We start from the raw sequence: 21,450 nt of genomic DNA on the forward strand, positions 1-21,450 counted from the left end.
GACATCTTACCTCTCTTTTCCTCAGTGAATCTAGTATGGAGACTGAAACATAACTCAAATTAAACAACTTCCACAGCCCCCCCCCCCCCCCCCCCATCGAACCAAGTTGAACCAACTGCTCATCCAACCAACTAGGCACCGCGCTCCCTCGGGTCCACAGCGATACATGTGCCGTTTGAAGTTGATAGGTCTGGCTGTTCTCGAGATACGTGACGTGAAGGACAGATTTTGCACATTTAGAGTAAGATGTATTGGGTCGTCCACTCACAGTTAACAGTCTTTGTATTGAGTTTGTGCTTGAAATGTACTGTAATTCTGCAAACTGTTAATAGAGACATTTCAATCAATCAATCAATGTATTCTGCCACTGTGTATTCTCAGTTTCATGAGCAGTCTCAGAACCAGCTGGCTGAGGGGGAATCTCTCTCTCTTTCTCTACTGCACCTACGCAGCTTGTGCAAAATAAGGGCATCACCCGCTCCTTGCCTCACTCCTGGCTTCCTGTCTGTTTTAGAATTGATTTTAAAGATGGTATTGCTTGTTTTTGAAGCCCATGGATGTCTCATGCGCAGGGACACTCAGAGGCAGACACGGTTGCATGAGGCAGACACGGTTGCATGATGGGCACGCCCGGATATGAATTTATGATTACCAGGCGGCCTCTCTACCCACTTAGCATGGTCGCCAAATTGTCTTACAAATGCAAGGTTTCCAAGTGGCATATAGGCCTATACATCAGTGGTTCCCAAAGTGGGGTCCGCGGATATCCAGGTGTCAGATGTTTTTTCTTTTCAAAAATGTTGTTTTTTTTTGCCAGTGAATTATGGTATGTGTGATACTGATATGTGAGCTTACCATAATCACAGTAATCATCATTCAAGGGCCTTTGGATAGAAATGAAACAGACTACATGCAGTCACTTTCAGGTAGAGTGCTGTAGAGTGTCTGTGACTGTGACCAGCTGATGGTCGACGTTGACGCGTAATTGATGCATCAAGGAAGGCAATTATGTTTCTGCACTGTCAAATAGGTCTAGCTAGGCCTACATCTATTCTAAGATAGCTAAATGTTGTGAAAATCTGTTGTGACTTTGATTGAAAAGTTTGAATACAAATAGTTCCAATGGCATCTATGTAAGTTTGCAAATATGCTTATCAGTTATCGGCGCATGCGAGGATGAGGGGGCACCTGGAAATAATTCTTCCCCCCAAGGGGTACCTGCGGGCCAAAAGATGTGGGGAACCCCTGGCCTACATAGTGATGTATGGGGTTTGGTAAGGAAAGGAAAGGTACTATGTTTACCCAGGGTAACTGGACTAAGCTCAATAACTTGTTTACAGCCAGCCCTGCTCATAGAACATTTCATGGTAGATGTTCAATGCCTTGTCCAAGGGCACTTCAGCGGTGGTAATTTTAACGTGCCTGTCTGGGGATACGAACTAGCGACCTTCCGATATCAAGACCGCTCCGCAAACCGTTCGGCCACCGCTGCCTCAGGTCAAAGCCAAGGGCAATGAGAAAGTGTAGCCTGGCGTGGCCAGACTAATATCAGTCTCACTTTAGTATAGAGCTCTCTGATTGGTCAGCCACAACTCTTGGGTGAGCGAAATGTAATTCAAGCTGAGGAGGAGTGCCAGAAGACCATATTAATCTCCTCCAGGGATTTGTTTTTCTTTTCTGTGGCAGATTTGTCGTGTCCATGCAGGGCTATAGAGAAGAAAGTGTTCCACTGGCTTTAGTCAGCTTTTCCAGAACGTATGACTTTATCTGTCTGTTTGCATTAGTGCGAGTGTGTGTGGTCATTACCCCTCGTATGAACCTGTGCTTTGTCCCTGTCGCCAAACTGTCTCTGGTAGAGGGATAGGGTCAGAGGACAGAGAGAGAGAGAGAGAGAGAGAGAGAGAGAGAGAGAGAGAGAGAGAGAGAGAGAGAGAGAGAGTGTGTGTGTGTGTGTGTGTGCGTGCGTGCGTGCGTGCATCTTTCACTGTCTGTCTGTTTTGTTTTTATGTTTTGTGTCGGGACAGCAGATGTAAATTAGCACATTTGCTCAATCTAGCTGGTATATTTACGTTGCATATATGCAATGTATGCAAATGTCCATTAATATGCAGTGTCCCGTGACAACTATCTGTATAGAACATGCACTAGTCGCTAGACCTACTGGCTCTGCACATGTAAACAGAGTGCTACCTTATTAAAGGTATATTCAGTGATTTCACTTAATTCAAATATCACTTTTTTTGTTTTGTTGTGTTAATCCTCCTTACTATAGTATAGAGTGTGCTGACCATATAAGGAGTTCCTCCCTGGTAGGGTCAAAAAAAGGTTTGGTTTTTGGCTAGGTGGCCCAGCCTTCATTCAATCAGGATAGAGAGGGGCCTTCCGCCAATCATGATCGAGCGGGGGCAGGTTTTTGTGTGCTGTTGGCCTGTTGCGTGTCCCCCCACTGTAGTGCGTGTATGTACACCTTGTTACGGGGCAGACCGGGGGGGTTTTCCAAATCACCCAAATCACTGAATGCTCCTTTAAACACATTAAATCTGAGGGTACTAAATAGTCTTGAGAAATACTTTGCCCCAAAGTGACTGGAAAAAAATGCAGCTACTTGTTTCAAAAAAATCTATAGGCTACCCTGTAGGCTATAACATGTATATAATGATGCAATGTGACATAGCTCTGTTTACAAAATGCTCTAGCCCCTCCACGTATTACCATTTTCAACATTTCTTTTTACATTTTGACACTTGCTTTGGCAATGTAAACGTAGACTGTAGGTGGATCTCAATTGCCGGTGCACACACTTACTAGGTAGATACTAGGTAGAATAGGGTGGTGACTGCACTGGCACTAACGGGGTTCTACACTGCGTAGGTGGCACACTGGTACACGTTATAGTGTACACTGTCGTTTGGGACACTGAGCTGGGCGGAGCCGAGTGGAGCTGGGCGGAGCCAAGCGGAGCTCAGATTTCTCGACTGGCAGCCATTACTGTTTTGTCCGCACTGACTGCAATGTTTTTAAAAGGTCTAGAAACTACTTTTTTAGCCCACGGAATTTACTTTCAAGTTATTTTTGGGTAGTATTTAGTTGTTTAAACTTCATATGTGTGGTCAATTAATCATAAAAGATCCTATTTAAAAATATCAAACAACGATGTCGGAGAATCCGAGAACCGTGTTGTCTCGCCTTGGGGGCTGCCAGCAGAGAGATGTACCCGTGTTTACCTCTCCTTTGTCGGCATAGGCCGAAGCAATTTCCCCTGTTTCTCCTACGGAACGAAATTATGACCCATGCCCGTCTATTGTGGATATTTACAGCCTACATGCAATTCGTTTCCAATTGTTTTATTTCCCCAAATGTCAAGTGCATTATAAATAACAGCTATTATATTATTGTTATTATTATTACGTCTAGTCTATGGTCGAATCTGATTTAACCTGAGTCCTGATTCCGTGCAAAGAGTTGCTGAAAGGAAGGATATAGGCTACCTGTAACCTGCATATATATATATATATATATATATATATAGCCTATTCACTTAATGATAAATGTTTTTACATTTGGATAGAATACAGACTATTGTCGCATCTGCTGTTTGATTTGTATTAGCAGGCACCGATCAATCACTGATCTACGCTATGAGCTTGTAGATCTTCTAAGTAAGTTCATGGTTAATTTGTGTATGCCTATACCTTTACAGCCAGCTAACAGCTAGTGCGTTTTCATATAGGCTAAGTTTATTGCTATAATGACATTTAACTTTGACAATATAGGTCTACTTTTACATTTAAAACAACCACATATAGGCCTATATAGCCTACTGTAAAGTGAGTATAAACTGTTAATTCAACTGAGAGAAATTCATTAATCAGAATGCTACTCTTAATCAGTTAATCACATTTGCATTTACATGAATGAAAAGGTTAAACCAGGCCAACTCTCAGCTCCAAATGGATAGGCTACATTTATCACAATATTATTTTACTGTGTAATCTAACACAAATCTTACAAATGCTGTCACTCAGTTATTTAATTTAGGCAGAAAATATATCACTGAATAGTGTATGCAATTAATGCATTCAAAAGAGCTGAAATGTTTTATGGACCCTAGTGATTATTTAATAATAATAAAACTGTATTTGTATAGCACCTTTCATGACATGAAATGCAGCTCAAAGTGCTTTACAGAGCAATGGAGAAAAAAAGAAGAAAAGCAAGGCAACGACATTAAAAAACAAGTAGTAATGCAATGCAATACAGTGAGGACATGAATAACAAAAAATAAAAGATCAATTAAAAGCAATGTTGTAGAAGTGGGTCTTGAGCTGTGCTTTAAAAATGTCTACAGAGGCTGCCTGTCGAAGGTACAGTACAGTTCCATGCCGACGGCCCGTAGAAGCAAAAAGCTGCTTCCCCGTATTTTTTAGTTGCCATTTTTTTTAGGCAAAGCGAGCAGGCCAGCAGTGGAAGACCTTAGGGGGGCGGTTTGGGACATATTTAGGAAGGCAGTCATGTAGGTAGGAAGGTGCGAGACCATTGAGAGCTTTATACACAAGTAAAATAATTTTAAAATCAATCCTAAAAACAACCAGTGGAAGCCAGTGCATGTGAAGCCAAAACTGGAGTAAAATGTTCTCTCATCTTAGTTCTAGTTAAAACTCTGGCTGCTGCATTTTGGACAAGTTGTAATCTGTCAGTTGTTTTCTTAGGCAGTCCTGAAAGAAGTGCATTGCAGTATAAATCAAGCAGAGAAAAAACAAAGGCGTGGATTAGCGTTTTCGCATCGTCCAAAGACAAATAGGCTCTGATTCGTGCAATATTTCTAAGGTGAAAAAAGGCAATCTGGGTAACATGATTAATGTGTTTGTGTGTTTAAGTTGTTTCGCCATACCCATTTATTTTGCCATAAATCAGATAGCTTTAAGGTACGGCCATGACAGCAATGGTAGGAAAAAATATATATAATATTAATCATATTCGGATATTCGGTTTTCGGGGGGCCAACTGTTTCCTATATTCGGTATTCACTGCAGTTTCGGCCAAGAATTTCCCTTTCGGTGCATATTGTATGAGTACCGGTATGTAAATAGTTCAATTCAACTTTGTAAATACAAAATGTATTTATTGTTATTTTGTCTTCAGTATAAAAATGAATGAACATTGAACAAGGATACCGTATCTCAGACTCAATCATGTAAAAAATAACGTCAAAATCAAGTCATTCCAGTAGAAAATTAACACAAATACATAAATAAAAAGTACATTCATTGAACATTAAACACAAACAAATAGATTGCACTGAACTGAAAATAGATTGCACTGAACATGAACATTACACATTGCAGAGAGAGGATGAACTGGCTGTTCTCTAGAGTCTCTACTACATTTAAATGTAACTACTACTACTACTACTACTACTACTACTACTACTCTCCCCCTCTTCTTCGGGCCAGCCTGCACATTGGGCCCTGGTGTTCCTGACCCTGCTCCAGACCCCAGTGCAGCTGTACCACTATGGTCTGGTATGGCCTCGGCTAGGCCTGGTGGTGCTGTAGGCCAGCAGTCCGGCTCCGCTCCAGAGACTTCCAGACATGGCAGTCTCACGTGGTGGTGCTGCTGTAGGCCCGCCGCTGCAGGCCACCTCCTCACCCGTCTTTGGATCCTAAGGCAGTGGAAAATGAAGGTTTCAGAACCACTGGCTTAACAGGTTATTTGTATGGCAGTAGTGCTACAACTCAGAATTCCCTTATTGTTAAAAAAAAGGCTTTTGTGCTTGGGTAATATGTTCTGTTGTGGTCCAATGATGACTTTACAACAGGTTGCCAGGTTGTATTCTATTGCTAGTTTGATCACTTTCACCTTAAAATAACATGAATTAATAAATGACTGAAAATAGCCAATCTACAAGCTCAGAAGTCACAACATGTCGCACTGCAACGTGTTGGGAGCTTGTATATCTTCTATTTTTGGTGTGGACTTTTCTAGTCCTCTATAGCAGTGCTTCCCAAACTTTTTCATGTCAAGGACCCCCAAAATGATACTAATTATCCTGCGTACCCCCATTAGAAAAGATATGCCAGGGACAGACCCCCCCATAAAAATGTTTTTACAGATCTAGCAGTGATTTTCAAACAGTTTCATTTCAAGGGACCCCCAGTTTGACCTGAATTAGGCTATGAACCCCCATAATGGCATTTCTATCTCTGGGACCCCAATGTATATTGTAAAATCAGAGTGTACAAATGGAACGGGGTTCAACTAAGAGATTGTACCATTTATACAATCTATCTCTGAGTAATAATAACAATATAATAGCGGTTATTTATAATGCACTTGACATTTGGGGAAATAAAACAATTAGAAACGAATTGCATGTAGCCTAGGCTAGTAGGCTGTACATATCTACAACGGATCATTCATATCATACAGCGGTGAATTGCTTCGGGCTACGCCGAAAAAGGGTAGTTCTCACACGGGTACATCTCGTCTGTGGCCGCCCCAATGCGAGACGACAGTCACGACACGGTCCTCGAATTCTCCGACATGATTGATTATAATCTAATATAATGATTAATTGACCACATATATGAAGTTTAAACAACTAAATACTCCGCGAAAATAACTTGAAAGTAAATTCCGTGGCCTGTGTGTGACAAGTTTTAAGAGGGCTTAAAAACCACAACAGTAATGGCTGCCAGTGGATCTTTTTTATTTGGCTCAGTCTGTCATGAATACATTTGATAGCATAAACAACTAACTAAATACTATCCCAAAGATATTAAAATATTAAAATTCGTCGTGACAACAACGCATGTTTAGTTTTGCTGCCTGTTGGGGAAATGCACCGAGGGACTAACGCGATAGCATTACTTCAAAATCTCCGACGACAACATTTCTTATTTTCTTTATTTGGCTCTGTCATGATACATTTTATAGCTTAAACAACTAAATACTATCCCAAAACATATTACAATTACCTTCCGTGACACAACAACACTTTTAAAAGAGTATAAAACTTACTAGTTTCGGACATTTTTTTCCCTGCGAGGGCTGTCTGCTGGCTGCTGGAAGAAAAGGGAAAGATCCATGGGGTTGCGCAGTACGGCTGCGCCGTGGCGATATACCCTGCATGGCTCAGGGTACATCCGAGCTGGACTTTGAAAGCAGGCTCGCACGGGGGAGAATAGTGCGGTGCCCTGTGTAGTGTCAGCGCCTGTCTTTTTGTGGTCTGTGGATTGGGAAGTACTGTCGCGCACCGTTGTGACGTCACACACGCCAAAATACACCCTGTCCAGTGTCCACGCTCCGGTTTGAGATTCACCTAACGTTTCTCATGCCAATAAAGCTCCTCCTTTGAATTGAAAATTGAATTGACTCCCTCCCGTCTAAATAAACAAATAAAGTAACGTTTGCGTGTGTTGTACGTGTGTAGTGGGTGGGGGGCTTAGGTGGGGGGAGGCCACAGCGGAGAACGAGAAGGCTCTGCTATTGGCTGAGAGGAGCGTGTGTGGAGGGAGGGAGGGGTTGGGCTTGTATCTGTGGGGGAGGGGTGTAGCTGGTCTGATAATCATTTCCCTGCAGGATAGCGGCTGGGAACATGCACGCAGCCACCGCTACCTATCATAATCTACCGGTACCTACCATGCATGAAGAGGGTGGTCACTACTCACTGGTGGTCACTTCAGTCATATGTTTAAACATTAAAACATAGAGCGAAACGCATAAGAGACCCACGGAGAGGGGAGGACAACACAAGTTGGTTGAAACGGACTTTCTTTCTCCTCCTACTTTCAGTGGACACGCAGGAAAGGAAGGAAGGCTGGCCTGCCTGGGACTCTTTCCAGCCCGTTCAAGGGACTTGATCTCGGGCAGCGATTGAATCCGTCCCCCCCCCCTTTCCCCCTGGAGCTATCTTATCGCCGTGCTTATTAATGTCTCCCACTTTTATGTCTGGATAGTTGTTTGTTTTACCTTTTATCATGCGCAAGTGGTGGGTCTTTTCTTTATGAACGTGTGCAAAATAACCTTTTTGTGAACATGACATAGTTTTGCAGCCTGTTACAACACAGGAGGAGGTGTGTATAGTGAGTCGTTCCACTTCCTTGGAGCTTCGGCACCTGACGAGACAGTCGCACTTTATTTAGGGGAAGAAAGAAAGACGCGTTCTGCCTATTTATTACTATCGGAGTGGATTTTTGACTCGGCTTTTCAGAATCCCTGGGATTTGGGATATCGACAGATTCACTTCACGGCTCAGGGGCTCCGCGGGGACCGACTGACGACTTCTAAAGCAGGTGAGAATCCTTTTCTCTGGCCCGTGAATGATAAGTTGTAAGCTGGACTATACTTTATTACTTTTATATTAATGCTCTGACTCCTCCGAGTCTGTTTTAGGATGGATAAAGCCTTCATGGTTCATAGGTTAACACTGTTGTTAAACCCGTAATCACCCCAGGCTTTAGCCTACTTACCTGACTGTCTCTCTCTGGTAACAAAGAGTCTGTGTTTGAGTGATGGACGGTTCGGTTGGCTCAAAGGCAGTGAGTATGTTATGCTATGTTTGCTGTGTGTTGTGCGCGTGTGTGGGTGTGTGCAGTAGATCTATAGGTGCGTGTGACTGTGATTAGTCTGCTCTAAAGTGAACTGATTTATGCATTATTTCATCTTTAAATGATGCAGTCACACAAAATCTCCCAATCAACCTGACACACACACACACACACACACACACACACACACACACACACACACACACACACACTCTCTCTCTGAGTCTCTAGTCTAGAGTCTACTACAACTTCATAACTATGGCATAATGGCAGTCTGTACTGAATGCAGAGTATAGCCTACTCAAGTCAACACGCATGTTAATTGTCAGTCTTTGGTGTGTCCATAGTGGCAGTTTTCTGTTAGTTAGTTATTGAACACTTTGGACATGCACTCAAGCTGCTTCCCTGGGCCTCCTGTTTCTGTAATATGTAAACGGAACAGGCAGATAGATTAGTAATCTGTCTGTTTAGTATGTGGGGGGAAAAACGAAATGGAGAGAATTGAGCAATGGAGCCAAAACGTTCCCATTTATTATACAGTTACTTACTTACTTATCCTCATTATGCCGGCTGGCGCATAGAGCAGCAATAGCGTAAGATTTAGACTCTCGTAGTCGTAGATGTAACTATTTATCGATTCTGATTCTCAGAATCGATAAATACATCTACGAGAGTCTAAATCTTAGGCTAGGGCAGCAACAAAGTTCCTCCACTTGCATCTGTCTTTGCCAGGCCATCTTCTCTATGGTCCCCCAGCTCTTGTTGCTGGAGCTACTTCTTGATCGTCCTATACGAGAAGGAGCTCCAACAATAATTATACAGTACTTATCCTTTATTTAGATTGTCATATTGTATCAACCGCCCAGCATTTGTCCCCTTTTATATGAGAGAATGCCCTTTCCCTGACTCCTCAGTGTTAATTATTCATTCATATAACTATGGGTCCATTTGTACACTCACGAGTTAAAAGAAAACCACAGACTTTTGAACACAAATCCCTGTGTTGTAGTGTGAGGAGATTCATATATAATATAGTGTGGGAAAATGACCCCATTCACGTGGTAAAGATAAAGAAATACTGCCTGATGACAAAGCTTGATGAGGCGAAATGATTTTTTTAAAATGTCATGTGTTTAGCCTTCCACATTTTGTGGGAGAATTACACAGAAGTCAGAGACCATATTTTGTGATCTCCTCACATCAAAACAATGGGATTTAAGTTTAAATCGAGATGTTACTGTGTAATTGTACCCCTATTCACACAAAACAGGCTTCATGAAATCAGCCAGGCTTTATAAGATTCAAATATTAGTAACTGAGGTGTGCTTTTAATTCAAGGTGCAGAAGAGTGTATGATTAGAATTTTGTATGACTTTTCCTGGTGTGTACGGTAGTTGCTTGTCTTAAGTCCAGTGGTTTGTGAAGAGTGAGTGATTTGTCTATTTCACAGCTGACTTCTGGCAACACCTCGCCACATCTTGTTGTTACACAGGGTTTTGGTGGAGTAAGCGCCAGGGAACCTTTGAAGCATGGCTTCCTTCCGCTATCAGTGCATGTTTAATGTGTTTGTGCAATGAGGTGTGTCACTGTGTGTGTGTGTGTGTGTGTGTGACTGTGATGTATGTATAAGAGTTGAGAGAGGGCTTCCCCAAACATCTTAACCACATGAATCCTAGCCATGTTTGGAGCTCGACAGCTTGTAGATCGGCTATTTTGCATGTAGAGGGGAAAAACAGTACAGACTAGAGCCCCCGGGAACTCCATTCAACTAAGTGGTTAAAACACAGATGCATAAACACTATAAAGAGACAATGATACAGTGATGACAATGATTGTTTCTTATTCTATTTTGACACACTTGCTTTGGCAATTCAAACGTGTGTTTTCTCATGCCAATAAAGCTCATTTGAATTGACAATGTCAATGATACAGTGTACAATGATACAGTATACACCTCGAGGGGTGGAAATGTAAGCTTTGTGTACACTACAATATCAGTATATTGCAGGCAAAGAATTTACATAAATTGGCAGCGTATGCAGGGAAGAGCAGCCTGGGAAGAGTTGTTCACAGTCACCCCATAGTAAACGGTTCACTCAACATTTTGTTGATAGAACTGTGTTCAACTTCATAGAACTCACATACAAGCCCTGTCATGATGATGGTACCGGTGAAGTGAACATTTTAATAGCCGCAGCAGCATGAGGTCACATTGCACACACCAAAATAGTAATTAAATGTTGTCAAGCAAAAGCTGCATTTAAGCGTGAATAATGCAAAGTGAGGGTGATTTTCATTGTATAAATGAATGTAACCTCTCAGTTACCATGTACTGTATGTCAATAGAGATGACAGTCACCTCTATAATGGTGTGTTTTTAATTGTGCCACATTACAGGTGTGTGTGAGAGACTGTGTGTGGTTGGGGGGGGGGGGGGGGGGGGGCACGCTGCGGAAGACAGTGGCCATGCTATGATGGTAAACAAACAAATCAGTTAATGCATTCCTTAAGTATGTGGGTTGTGGTGGTGGTGGTGGTTGTAGGAAGATGAGTAGCAGACAGTGATGTTAGTACTGTAAGGTTACAGTCATTCAATGTTTTGTAACCCTATTGTTGATAGTAGTTGTAATATGACATAGATTATCGTTAACATAATTAGCTTTATTATACTATATTTACTAATCGGCCTCAGAAAATGAAGGCCTTCTTCACTAACTATTGGTAGAAAGATGGCTGTGTCAGCATAGTACTGTTCAATCCTCAGTGTTTCATTTATATTTGCAACTCCAGAAGTGTACAGAATAGATGTTAGGAGCAAGGGGGACATTAGTATGCTCTCAGAGATAATTGAACACTCCATCCAATTCCAGTGTAATCTCTTTGCCTTTTCTTTATATCACATTCTTTCCTTTCATTTGGCCCCGTCTAATTGGTTGGCTTCTTCCTGGTCGATAATTGCTCTCTTCATTGTAAACCAAATTAGTGACGTAAAAACACTTAAGTTTCACTCCATGTGTGATCTTTGTCTTTCCTCCACCCTCCGTCTATCAACCATCCATTATTCCCTAGTTTACTGACTTTGCTATCCCTCTGCCATCGTTCTTTCCCGCCACCCTCTCCAAACCAGTGTTGTTTTCGTCGACTAATGCTATGATGAAAAATGTTCGTCAACTACCTTTTTTACTGACAAAAACTAAATAAACACTAAGCCATGATGACTAAAACTATGACTAAATAAATATACTGACAATTTCGTCAAACAAATAAAAACTAGACTTTTTAGGAGAATTTTAGGAAGGGACTAGTGGACAAGACATCCAGTATGAGTCATTTTACACTTGGTTGCATGCTGAAAATAGCAGAGCTACAAGCTCACAGCACTAAAACATTTCAGGTGACTAAAATAAATAAACTATTCAAGAGACTATGACTAAAACTAAAATAAAAAATGTCTGCCAAAAACAACACTGCTCCGAACCCTTCTCTACCGTGGCCATCATCCACCCAGAGTAATACAGTAAGAGACTAGTGGCGACACTATAACGTTGACTGGCTCCCATAGTAACAATGGAATGCGATGAAGTGCTCATTCTATCTCAATGGGATAGTTCCAGCCATAGGAGGAGCAATGTTTGGAACTATAGCCCATAGGCACCCGCTTTGCGGCGAGATCAAAGCGTGTCGCTACTCTCCTACTAGACTACTCTGCATCCACCCATCCCTTTCTCCAGACCTTAACCCTTATCCCTAAACTTATTTGCCTTTTTCTTTTACTACCGGTATTTAAAATAGTTCAAATAGCTGATCTACAAGCTCACAACATGTAGATGTAGATCGGCTAGATGTAGATCGGCTAGTTGAACTATTTTAAAATGATTTTCAAAATAGTAAAAAATTGCTAAATAAGTTTAGGGATAATAAGGGTGGTGCAAGATGGAGCCCTAGGTTTGTTTTTCCCTTGGACACTATGAAGAAAGCGCAGCAGACACAAATTACACAGGACCCCAAGTATTTTAATCCCCCCCCCCCCCCCACACACACACACACACACACACACACACCAAAAAAACATTTTAGCTAATGCTTTCTCCTCTAAAACCCCACGTGAGTGATGACTGCGTGGGTGATTACGAATGTATTTACGCTCAATGGTCACACACAAAGACACAATGACTAATAAAGAACGCGTTTGGCCATGCAGAAAGACATCAGTGAGCCTTAATTCCACTCCCACCCGCACCAACACACACACACTATCGAACACACCGTCTTGGCTCTGACTCGCTCTAATGGGAAATGGTCAGAAGCGCTTCGTGTGAGGAGTCAGTCTTATGTAACTGCATTGATATAGTGAACTTAATGAACTACATGAGGCTGTTGTCCTACATGTTTCCATACTGATTAAGATTAACTTCACATGCTAATTGCTATCCTCGGATGCTCTTTCTGTCTCTCTCCCTCTCTTCCCTTTTCTCTTGCCCTTTTCCTTAACTTCAGTTCGCAGCGGAGGGCCAATTTTGTCAAACCGTTAACAACATATTTGTTATACGTTGTGCGTGAGAGAGAGTGTTTTCTTCTGATCAGTAGAGAATTCTCTCTCTCTCTCCCTCTGTTGTGTTGTGCAACAAGATGCTTTAGTTTACAGGAATAAATCAATATGCACTCGGTAGGTGAATGGAGTGGACCGCACACACTCTCTCCTTCTCAACTTCCTGGTCGCCCATGATGCCCCTTAACAACTCCACGGTGCTACTTGACACCCCCAGAAGACAGAAGCACAAGGTGTAGATGGATGAGCCTGCTATTTTAAGGCCACATGTGATGATGAACATGGTATAATACACCTGGCCATGACTTTGTTTTGGAGAACTATAAGCGGTGGTGAATGGGGGGCACTCGACCATTACGCAATGAATACCATGCGGGTCACATGTGTTTCATATTTTCCATCTGGGTCAGGGCAGGGATAAGATCCCCTGATATAGCTTGGGAGTAAGAATTTGGGCCGGCCATAGCTGAATGGGTAGAGAGAGAGGCCACCTGGGAAACGGAAAGTTCCAGGTTTGAAAGACACTTGACCCACTAAACTTTAGTTTTTTTGAAAGTGAAATATCCCTTTAGTGACTAAAGGGATATTTCACTTTCAAAAAAACTTTTGGTCATTTTATTGTCTACTCGGGCATACTGTATGTGAACACCCCAGACGGTTTTCAAGTTACTTGATTGAGTTATTTGATATTCATTGTATCTGCCCTGCCCACTTCCTATACAAACCCATAGTGACGTCAAACTCTATTTTAACCATGATAGATTCATCAAAAAAATACCTGACCTTTTATGTTTTATGTCTATGCTGCTGCATTGTCTGAAGGAAGCCAAAAAATAAGTGTTACATTATTTTAATCCATTACATATTTGCTGCGTAACGGGGTGATGAGGTGATGAAACTGAACAAGGGAATAGCGCACAAGTATGTTACAAAGTGCTGTACAGTGGTCAACGAGGTAAGACAAGCATGTTAAAACAAGGGCAGGAAACAAACAAACACACAATAGAAGGCAAAACATTAAAATGCAAATATGTCAAGTAAAAATACATCACAAGTGCTTACGAAATAAATAAGTTAACGAGTTCCTAAAACCCGTCGACAGACTCTGCGTTTTTTAGCTCAAAGGGCAGTGCGCTTCGGCACAAATCTAGACTTAAGCAATATTACACGAGAGGGTGTGGGTTAACGTGATTATTGCCACGACAGGGATGCGGTCAGGAACGAGACGGAGTCGAGTTCCGAAAGCATCACTGAAGTGGCAATAATCACGTTAACCCACACCCTCGAGTGTAATATTGCAATTCTACCACAGTTACCCTTAAAACTATTAAAATCGCTGAAAGAATATATATTTTTAATGACAGATGTAGTCACTACGACCACAACCTTCCCAAGAAACTAGCTAGCCTAGCCACCGAGTTTGCTAGCGCTCTGGGAGAACAGAGCAGCTGAATTCTTTGTTTTGATTAGGTGGTGAACAGTGCTGGTTTAACCCACGGCTAGAAGGCTGTTTCAACCAATCAGATTGCTTCCTCGAAACGACCTGTGGTAGAATAGACAATTAAACACAATAAGCACAAGGAATTGACACTCTGCTGATTAGAGGGAAATTACAATCACAGAGATTAGTGGAGAATTAAGACAGAGAACGAGACCTCTGAGCTGTGAATGTTCTCTGTCGAGGCAGAGTGCATTATTCTTTTATCCAACGGATTCGCATTGCGGGTGGTTTGAAGAGGCGCTTCCCGTTGTCCTAAACCTGTGTACATAAGATGGCAAATGTAGGGGAAGCGCATCGACACGCCTACAGACACACCAACACCCGCAAATATAGGAGTCGGCAAAATTAATAGTGGGTTGTGTGGCCGCAAGATAACGTTTAAGCATAGTGGAAGCTATTTTCTCAGACACTAGGACGTAAAATTCCATTCATTGTCAATGGGAATTTGTGTAGGACAGAGTTTGTGGACAAACACCAAAAGCTGGATATAGGAGGGGCTAGAAAATAATGATATTGACACAATATATATAATATTTGTGATATTCTATTTGCCGATGTTTAGTGATTTAGTCCAACAGTAGCTGGTGAATGTTCACATACTAAGATATAGGGCAGGCCTACTATATAGATTGGATTTGGATTGATAGATAATTCAATTCTGTGTTTGTAGAGCTGCAATTTGGAGGCTTGAGTACTGTATAAATCCTCCTTGAGACCTGATTCATTGATTTACACCTTATTAGATGTTGATTATGTTTGCTGTTTACCCAAGCTGAGAGGAGTTTGCCAGATTTACCTCCCTTGCATTGTTGAGCATAAGCATTTAACAAGTGTAAGTCAATCTATCAGCCCATTTTACAACAAGCTTTCACACACACACACACACACACGCACACGCACACGCACACACACACACACACACACACACACACACACACACCGCTTTGATTTACACCTCATAGTGAAAATGTCTGTGCGGGCAAGAGTTATACTGTCAATTATTTAATCAGTCACTCAGTCGTTTTATGCTCTGTTGAGCCCTGATTTGAACACCAGTGTACATTATAAGGAATGTTGGGGCTTTTGGCAGTCAATGGCCGTATTTCCATATCTGACATTATTGAAATGCTTCTTTGGTCCTGCTCCTTGCTTACGGCGGGGCTCCACCGGGCGCGTTGCGTCTCCGTCGCGTTCGTCAAAAAAACGAACCGGGGTAATTTGAATGCAGTCACGCAACGCGGGCAGTGGAGCAACCCTCCATTGGTTAAAAAGGGAACATTCCCTGACGGTGACGGAGACGCGACGCTGACGCGCCTGGTGGAGCCCCGGTGTTTAGGCAGAGAGGAGCAGCATACGGTGTGTTGGCTGCGTCTGCACTCTGCACACGGTGTCCTTCGCTAATGTGTGAAGCATTAGCTGCACGCTAACACAACACGATGTTGTATTATGTAGAAGGTGTCCCTGAACTACCTAGCCTGTTTAGCAACTTCCCAGGCCCATCCTGGAGCCTTTGGTGAACTCGGAAGTAAAAGATGCACCTGTGCGAACTGAGCGCTGGAACTGGGACTGTACTTTTATTGTTTATAATTACTGTGTGTTATAGTTACATAGTGATTGTGTGTTATAAATTATAATACTGTGTTATAGTGTGTGTGGTGCCTTAGAGCCAAGTGCAGTTGTTGACTTAAAAAAGCAGTTGCATGGTCAGCTATGTCTGCCTTTTTCTTTTGTGTAAAAGCATATAGGCTGAACATTCTGAATAGAAATTGGAGTGTAGGTAGGTCAGATAATTATGTAACCCGTGTTTGTTCCCCGTTGGTCTCTGAACAGACCAAAAGTGTGACAACAAACCTTTTCTCAATTGGCTCGATGAGCGTGACGAGTGGAAAGGAAGAATGGACAGTCAATTCAGGGGGCCAGTTTTGGGTCTGAAATGGTCGGGGTAAAACGTGTCCACTCATCCTGCTTTTCATATTTAGATTTGGTAAAGGGTGGTTGGAGGTGGGTGGGAGGCTAGTGTTGGAGGGTGGGGGGGTCCTGTGTATCTGTTCTAGGAGGGGGATGGGAGGAGGCAGGGGGAGGGGGGCCTACTAGAGGTGTCACCCCCCCAACCCCCCGCCAGGGTCTTTTGTCCTCCTTTCTCACCACTGCATATCCAGAGCACCCACTATTGTGAGAGTTATTGTGTTGAGATGGGCTCGGCTTTGGGGGAGATGTATTATAGGTCTTCGTGGCGGGCGGCTCAAGTGTCGCTCAAAGAAATGTTGTGTTTGTCTGTGGGGACAGACAGGCGTTAGGATCCACTCTGGGGCTAATGTTGTGTTTGTCTGTGGTGACAGGCAGGCGTTGGGATCCACTCTGGGGCTAATGTTGTGTTTGTCTGTGGTGACAGGCAGGCGTTGGGATCCACTCTGGGGCTAATGTTCTGTTTGTCTGTGGTGACAGGCAGGCGTTGGGATCCACTCTGGTGGAGTGTGACTTCATCTGTGTTCACCGTGTCCTCCTGCTTGTCTGTTGTACGCCAGTTAGTGTTTGCACTCTGTATGCTGTTATTGTACTTTGATTGACATATCTTTTCCTATACGGTCAGGTGCGTCCGGCATCACAGTAAGTGACATATCTGACACCCTGTGTGTGTGTGTGTGTGTGTGTGTGCGTGTTCGTTTGCAGGAGTGAGAGCATTGATGTGTGAGTTTGTTCTGGCATGTTTATCTACCCCTTGATTGACAGTCGAAGACAAAATGCTGATAAGACTTATCAGCATTTGGACTGTCAGATGAAGTAGTGAGAACCGGCTCGACTTCAGCTTTTTGCTTAATTCCAAAGGCTTTTCATGTCTAGTGTGACGGAGCCCCCATGTAGAGATGTAACCGACCACATATTTAGTATGAGTTACTGGGTGTGCACTTTGTGAATGCAACCACATAAATCTCAATGCGGAATTCAAAGGTAAAGCTCCACAATACCCAAAACGGGAGGTGGACGCTTTTCAGACAGGGCATTAGTCCGACATTCATCCGCATGTCGAACATGCGCTGCTCCCGTGCCTGCGGTTATGGTTAGGTTAGGGTATGAGGTGGGGTGTCATTTGTCGGTCTTCGAACTGGCAACCTTGCGGTTACCATCCAGCCCACTCTACCCCTGAGCCACTGCCGCCCCTACACAGGCTACACAGAATAGAAGTGCTTCACAACACAGTAATGATGACAATTAACTGGTGTACTTTTCCTTATACATAGGAACTAGGAAGCGTGGCTACAGTTAAAATCAGGGCTCTGCAATTAGCCAAAAATAGATCAATATATTTAGAACCAATAACCGACTTATATAACTGTCAACTGACTTATACTTTTTTATATGAATGTTTTTCTTACATCAAGTATATAGGATTAAATTGATTGGTGTACAAACGTGGTGAAAATAGCCGATCTACAAGCTCACAACCCGCCTGCTTGAGCTTGATTTGGAGTCCTATATATCTGCCCGGCCCTTTAGGCTCTAAAGGAAGAGACGGTGGAGATGCGGAGGAAGAGGTTGGGGCTGAGGCTGGGCCGAGAGGGAGAAAGAAAGGATGGGAATACTGTCAGACGGAGCGATTGATTGAATACATATATTGCAAAAAAAGAAAGTACAACATTCTACGCAAGCAATGCTAAAAGGATAACACAAAACGCCCTGAGACGAGATGAGAGAGGGTGTGACGAACGAGAGAGGCTGCCGAATACTTCAGGAAGGTCAGGCGTGCAATAGAAGGAGTGGCTCCTTCATGGTCATGCTGCTGAGCTCTGTGTACACACAGTAAAAGTCAAGAGCGTTGATTTAAAAAATGCAGTTTTTACACAGCTCTGCTTCTTCTGTACCTGCCAACATGACTTTGGGATGTCTCCCTCCCCTCACTGCTCCCTCTCTGTTGTTGTCTCTCTCTCTCTCTCTCTCTCTCTCTCTCCCCCTCGCTCTTCCTTCTGTACAAGCACATTCCTATTTATATGTTTTCTAGTACCGTTGTGTGGGATGCAAGTCATACACCAGTGTTCCTCACTCTCTGTGTGCGTGTGCGTGCGTGTGTGTGTGCGTGCGTGCGTGCATAAGTGCACCTGTCCACACCACGCTCTTCTCTCTAGTCTCTACCCATGTGTATGAGTAATATATCACGACAGGAGTCATGGCACTGGCAGGATTGCGTGAACAGGAGAGTTCCAGTAGCCAGGGTGTAATGTAGTGTAATAATTAGTTATTCTCTGTGAATTGGCTCTTCTCAATGCAGCCTCACTGTCACGTTCAACTGCCCTTAAGAGCGCAACACGTGCCTCATTAGGCTTTGTATATTTGCATGTCTACTGTACGTGGTCAGGAGCCACATCAAGCACTTTATGTTCAAATTCAAACGCTACAAAAACAGAACATTTACCCAGGCGTAAGTCACCTGAATGCTAACAACACTGTTTCTCTTTGATAGTTACGTTATGGTCCGTCTCTGGTTCTAGGGCCTTGCTGAATTGAGTGTAGTTTGTATTCTGTAGTAGTGGTTAAAGGACCACATGATGGCCTTACATGTTTAGCAAATTTGCTATGACACAGTATTCTCGAGTCTTTGACATTGTTGCTGATTATTTTCCAAAGCATTGATGCCAGTACACACTATCAACTTGCAAAGACTTTAAGCGTGCTTGAGATAAGTAATTCTAAACAGTTTATTTTGTAAGCCTATTTACTGTATTGTTAATGCTAGTATTGTTCCGTTTTAAAGCTTTGTATTTAAAAGAGATATTTAACTTTCAAAAAGGTTTCTGGTCATTTTATCATCTACTCAGCCTTTTGTAAACACCCCAGACAGTTTTCAAGTTGCTCGAGTCAGCATTTAGATATTTGATATTCATGTATTCATGTGTAAAAAAATATAGCCAAGAAGGAACTGTTGTTTTGGTTGTTTATGTAGGCTGAAGCTGTTAATAAACACTGATCTTTACTGATTTAAAGGAAGGGACAGCACTTCTTATTCATTCTCCTCAGCCAAATGGATTCAGGGATTTGAACCGATTGATTCTCATAGTGCTGCAACACAGCTTGGCCATGAAGTACTTTGTGTGGCGCACGTATAGGCCACAGTTAAGACACACTTCACACAGCTGCAGGGGAGAGACGGGAGTGGAAGGCTCCGCTCAAGTTCAAATCAGATGTTTTTTGTTGCCCTCATTCAGTCAATTTTGAGTCCCAACCAGAATCAATAAATTATTAGGCAGGGCCAAAAGATATGAAATGAACTGGATAAAATTCCCTTCCGCTCAGTAAGGCGGCAGTAAGCCGCCCTGACGCCCAAGGAGCACGGACCAGTTCAGAACCTGACATGGGTTCTTCAAGAGTTGGGGTTATGACCGGAGTCCTGAGCTATGCTGTACCCTGAGCCCTTTCTTTATAATATAATAATATTTTTCATATTACTGTGTATACATACTTTTTTTTATAATTTTACCCCCGGCCGGACGTTGTGCGTGGAAGGAACACGTTATTCCGACAAGTTCCTTTGCCCTCTATCAGGCGCCCCGGCTGACCAGAGGAGGAAGTTTAGTGACCAGGTTTACTGCATGTTTTTTGTGAGGGTACCTACACGGACATGCAAACTCCACACAGAAAGGCCCTTTCGCCAACCCCACCTCGGGTATGGGCACTGATGACACGGAGGAGATAACGCGCCCCCCCCCCCCCAGTGCGTCATATTATATTGATACATGAAATAAAGTTAAAACTCTAACCTCAGCTAAAATTGAAAATAGATGAAATGACCTGCCCTGCTGCTGCCATGTCTACTGGGCTTACTTCCACATCATGCATGGTCTCGTTTTGGCTTTACAGGCAAAAGAGGATGAAGAGGATAGAGAAATTCCATGAGAGATTTGGAGGATAGATCAAAAGCAAGATAGCTTTTTATAGTCTTGTGTGTAAAAGCAGAAAAGCTGTATGCAAAATCCACCCACCGATGGAGAAACACACACACACACACACACACACACACACACACACACACACGCACACACGTACACACGCACACACACACACACACACACACACACACACACACACACGCACACAGACACACCGACTATTAATCTCGTTCATAAATAATGCAGGCTCCATTTTGCAGACGTTTCTGAATTCACTGCCCCAAGCACACTAGGTGTGGACAGCACACAAATTGGTTTTTTGTGTGTTTCTGTGGATGTTTATGTGTGAGTTTGCCTCTACTGCTTGGTTGCACGTTGCACATTTTTGTTTGTTTGTGTTCCTTCATCACTCATTTGCAGAAACACCCTTTCCTCGTCTTCATCAAGCCAAACACCGGAGTGTGAAATATGCAAAAAACAAATAGCAGAGTACCCCTTTTGGTGTTTTAAGTATATTATGTTATACTTTAGCTATTGAAAAATAGCAGATCTACAAGCTCCGAGTCCTGCGCTACGAGCTTGTAGGTCTGCTATTTTTTTTAAATCGTGAAAATGTGGAGCAAATCTTTGAATATATATTATTTAAGAGCAAATGTTTTTAGCTCAAATCTTTGCTTCTGGGAGGTCCCTGGAACAACAACTTTTCTGATGGGGTCAGCGGCGAATTACATATGTTTTTGGGGTCCTCGTTTGAGAACGACTGACATTACATAGAATGTTTTTTTTTAAAGAAAACTGTCACGATTTATACTGCTTTTAGAGAATCGTCCTCGGGTCTAAATGGGTTTAAAATCTTCAGTGTCTAACAAAAAAAGGATTCCCAATAGCTGTGGCCTGTAGAGTTTTACCACATTAGGAGCTACAGGAATGCCAATTCCACAGTGTGTTCAAATGATGTGGCGCGCGTGCGTG

At 42.7% G+C, this 21,450-nt stretch overlaps 1 protein-coding gene and 1 long non-coding RNA gene across 2 annotated transcripts in view; one reads left to right on the plus strand and one right to left on the minus strand.

Moving 5' to 3' along the window:
* Window positions 1-4,646: 4,646 nt before the first annotated feature.
* LOC308321718 lies at window positions 4,647-7,259 on the minus strand. Its single transcript, XR_013964661.1, has 2 exons — window positions 7,021-7,259; window positions 4,647-5,662 (listed from the first exon to the last, which is right to left on the minus strand). It is a non-coding gene; the product is annotated as an uncharacterized lncRNA (long non-coding RNA).
* Window positions 7,260-7,595: 336 nt separating this feature from the next.
* The window catches only part of large2 (LARGE xylosyl- and glucuronyltransferase 2), a 70,940-nt gene continuing 57,085 nt past the window's right edge, over window positions 7,596-21,450 (plus strand). Inside the window, exon 1 of the mRNA XM_080792033.1 lies at window positions 7,596-8,294. The gene's annotated coding sequence lies outside the window, so the exon portion shown is untranslated. The remainder of the gene's footprint in view (window positions 8,295-21,450) is intronic.

This window comes from Protomyctophum bolini (assembly GCF_963924005.1).
Source record: "Protomyctophum bolini genome assembly, chromosome: 1".
In the NCBI taxonomy this organism is placed as follows: domain Eukaryota; kingdom Metazoa; phylum Chordata; class Actinopteri; order Myctophiformes; family Myctophidae; genus Protomyctophum; species Protomyctophum bolini.